This window comes from Silene latifolia, chromosome 1 (genome assembly GCF_048544455.1).
Source record: "Silene latifolia isolate original U9 population chromosome 1, ASM4854445v1, whole genome shotgun sequence".
NCBI lineage: Eukaryota > Viridiplantae > Streptophyta > Magnoliopsida > Caryophyllales > Caryophyllaceae > Silene > Silene latifolia.
In genome coordinates, this window is record NC_133526.1 from 184,497,481 (window position 1) to 184,501,976 (window position 4,496).

The window sequence follows — 4,496 nt, forward strand, 5'->3', positions numbered from 1 at the left end:
ACATGTATCGTTGACACCGTCTTGGGTCGTAATCGATGGTAGATTTTATCTCGAGAGGCCGTCGTCGACGAAGAAACAAAGCAAACAACACGTTTTTTGCAAATCTGGACAGCAACTTTCAAACTGCGATTTCTCTCTCGTTTCACGGTGAAAATTCGATTTAAAAGATGTTTTGAAAACTAGAAAGACAGGAGAACAGAGATCTTAAAACAAACCATGCTCGTTCTGAGTTATTGGGCACAAAAAACGAGCACAAACAGAACTGGACAGACAGGAAAAGCCGCGAAAATAGAGTGTATAACACTCTGTTTTTCGAGGGAATTCGTGTACTTTCAAGGGCAATTTGGCTCGTAAATCTTTGTCTAATATGTATAGGGATGTTGTATGGTTAATTTGGAACAATAAACTCGAATTTTGATGGAGGTTTGAAGGGAGAACGAAAGGTTTCAAAGAGGACACACAAACTGATTCTCAGTTTGTAAGTCGGTTTTGTCGAGGGTTTTTGGGAGGCAATTAGGGTTTGTTTCTGGAGTTTAAAGCTTGTAAGTGAAGGTAGTATGTATGGAGAACTTATAGGAATGAATGTATGGTGAAGGGGGGGTATTTATAAGGAGTTAAGGTAGGGTTTTAGATGGGAGAGGCAGACGGGCTCATTCACGCATAGCTGCTGTCCAGCAGCTTTTGTGAGGGTTTGAGAGGCTTTGTGAGGGGTTTTCTTGGTGGTTAAACTAGGGTAATATGGGTAGGATACTAGGGTATTGGTTAGGGTTAATGGGCACGGGTTTTGGTGGTATTTGGAGCGGGTTTTGGGCTCGGGATTTAACACGCAAAACAGGGGGGCTGCTCGTGTTTTATGCGGGCTGTTGGGGAGTGTTTGGGAAGGGATTTGGGCCGTGGTTAAGGGGGTTCGAACTGGGGTTGGATGGGTAGAGGCTTAGGTTGGTTAGTGTACTCGAGATTCGTGCCAACTCGTAAAGAAAACGGGCTTAAAAACCGAGCTAAAATCGAGCTCCAAAACGCGTGGTTGAAACGAGTTTTCGATTTTCAAATTCGATTTTTCAAATCAAATTAACACTTTAAAATAAACGATTTTTCAAATCAAATATACTCATAAAACGATTTTTTCAAATCAAATATTTATTTTATTTTCAATAAAATAAACTTGAGAAAATAAATTCAAAACAAAGTAAAATGAATTCACCTTAAAATCTTTAATTTAAATATCATTTAAATTAATAAAATACTTAAATCGACAACGCTCATTCTACATCGTAAAACGAACCCAAATAATGACAATGACAACTAATAAATACATGTGTCCTATCATCATCGGGTGTTTGTCGGGTTCTCTATAAATTCCAATATCGACGGATACGGGTATCTACACTTTTCAATTCTTGATCAGAAGCATCAACTATTTTTGGCAAATCCTTAACGGAATCCCACACTTTATCACCTGTTAATTTCGACGCGGCTATGCGATTCTCAGTTTTTCTGTTCTTTAGAAAATGCTTACAATTGTTGCGGAAAGGATGATCAGGTCTTAAGAACTCACGGTGACAATCGAACCAACAAACCTTTTTGCTATTTTTAAGCCAAAAAGATCTATGTTATTTTTCTTGACAATAAGGACAAGCACGGTACCCACTTGTGGACCAACCAGAAAGCATGCCATATGCCGGGAAATCATTGATCGTCCACATTAATGCAGCCTTTAATTGGAAATTTTGTTTCTTAGAAACATCGTAAGTGTACACGCCGGTTTCCCAAAGTTCTTTCAACTCTTTAATCAACGGTTGCAGGTACACATCCAAATTTGTCTTAGGGTTCTTAAGACCTGGAACGAGCAGAGATAAGAACATAAGTTGTTGCTTCATACATAACCAAGGAGGTAAGTTGTATGGAGTGACAATCACAGGCCAACATGAGTAATTCCTCCCAAATTGCCCATAAGGATTAAATCCATCTGTACACAAACCAAGCCGAACATTACGAGGCTCACTTGCAAATTCTGGATGCTCTCTATCAAAATGTTTCCACGCTTCTCCATCACTTGGGTGTGCCATTGTCCCCCTTTCTCTTAATCGAGAGTTTCTATGATGCCAACTCATCTCACCTGCTATCTGCTTGGTTGCATATAATCGTTGTAACCTTGGCGCAATCGGGAAATAATTTAATGGTGCACAAGGAATTCGCCTCCCACTTGAATTTTTTGTACTTTTATACCGAGATGCATGACACTTTGTACATTCCTCAAGATTAGCATTTTCCTCCCAAAAAAGCATGCATCCAGTAGGACATGCATCAATCTTCTGGTGGGGTAGTTGGAGTCCCTTAAGCACATTCTTAATCTCATTAAAATTGTGCGCCATGTCATTATTCTTTGGAATAATGTCACCTACGAACGACACAAACCCATTCGCGCATCTAAGAGATATGTTATTCTCACATTTGAGTGTTACCAACCTAGCTGCCGCTTGCAACAAACTCATATTACTTCCCTCATACAGTGGTTGTTCGGCTTTTTCTAGCATTTTATAGAAGGAAGAAACTTGGGGGTTTGGGGTTTCATAACGCACTTCTTCATCGCTAAGGTCGTCGGGATTCAGTTGCTCCTCCAATATTTGTTCAACATTATCATGTAATGCATTTTCCACGAGCTCACGGTAAGGATTTTCACTAACTACGATACTACTTGAACTTCCTTCGATAGGCATTTCCTCACCGTGATACGTCCATACATAGTAATTATCGGCAAAACCATTCGACCAAAGATGATCTATCTTCAACTACTTTTTTCCCTTTAAAAGCTCTGTTGTTGCATTTCTTACACGGACATCTTATTTCACCAAAATTCTTATACATACTACTTTGTTCCACGAAGTTAATAAACTCTTTCACCCCCTTTGCAAATTCACGCTTCGGTTTCTTTTTTTCGTCTAATCTTTCATACATCCATTGTCGTTCTAATCTTTTCATGTTTATATATATCTACAATTCAATTTGTTTGTATATATGTCATAAAAACACAATAACAACAAAAAATAATACTCAATAAACATTATCACCAACAAATAACTATGGTCAACAAGTAGTCTTTTTTTTTTTTTGAATTGGGTCCTTATCACTCCAACCTAAACCCATCAATGTACGTTTCAAGTCATTGACAAACACACACTTGTGATTTATTAATGAGAAAAAAATTCGGCAGCAATTCCCCTTAGTTCTCCAAATACACAATGTAGAATAAATAATTACTCCACATATGCATTCAGAGAACATTAAAGGAATTGTCACCAAGCTCTTTTCTCATTAACAAATCACAAATACATGTTTACTACCTAAGTGACTTGAAACGTACAAAGACAGTCCCAAAACGGGGACTATTCAAAAATTACTACTAATGAGTAATTTTTGAACGGGTACTAAGTCAATGTGAACATTAATTTCAATAATATTAAAAACAAAACATACAACAATGACTACTTACTTAATAATGTCAATTAACAAAAACTAAGTAACATGACTAATTTCTCGTTTTAAATATCTAATCTAATTAACATTAATTCAAATTAGCATTTTAAAAACATTAACATTACACAAAATTTAACACTTTACATAACTACTACTAACTACTACACAAAATTTAACAATTCACAAAAACTTACAACAAAATGGCTTCTATCCTAATTCAACATGCATCAACACCAACTATACTAATTAAGATATTAAACTAATTAACAAAAAAATTAATTAAAAAGAGATTATAAATACCTAATTAATTTTACTAATAAGTAAAAAGGAAGGATGAGAAAGAAGGTGGAGAGTGGATGGATGGCGGCGGGCGGTGACCTAGTGGTGGTGGACGGCGGCGTTAACCTATACAAATACAATAAAGACAAGAAAAGGAAAAAAAAAGTAAAAGGAAAAGGAAAAACAAGAGATAAATGACAAACCTGGAGTGGTGGTGGTGTCGGATTTGGGGAGGTTTTAGGAAAAAAATCGATTTGGGGGAGAAAGAACAAATGACGATATGAACGAGGCTGTTGCGGTATTAATAAACATCTGACGGAAATTCCGTCAGAATCCGTGTTTTTGGAAAAAACTGACGGAATTTCCGTCAGGATAGTCAAACAGTGTATGACTTTCCTGACGGAAATTCCGTCAGCTTTTTCCAAAAACACGGATTCCTGACGGAATTTCCGTCAGATGCTTATTTCAAATTATTACCTGTTATGTCAATAATTGAGGAACAGATCTGACGGCTTATCCGTCAGGACTTCAGTAATTACTGACGGCTTTTCCGTCAAAATGTAATGGCGCCTTTGGATTTTTTACGCGCCAGTATTGTCTGACGAAATGTGACGGATATTCCGTCACTAAGTCACTTCTGATGGATTTTCCGTCACAAGACCGTCAATAGTTTTAGATATCTGACAGACTTCAAATTCCGTCACATGTACCGTCAGTTTTCCGCGTTTTTTTTGTAGTGGGGA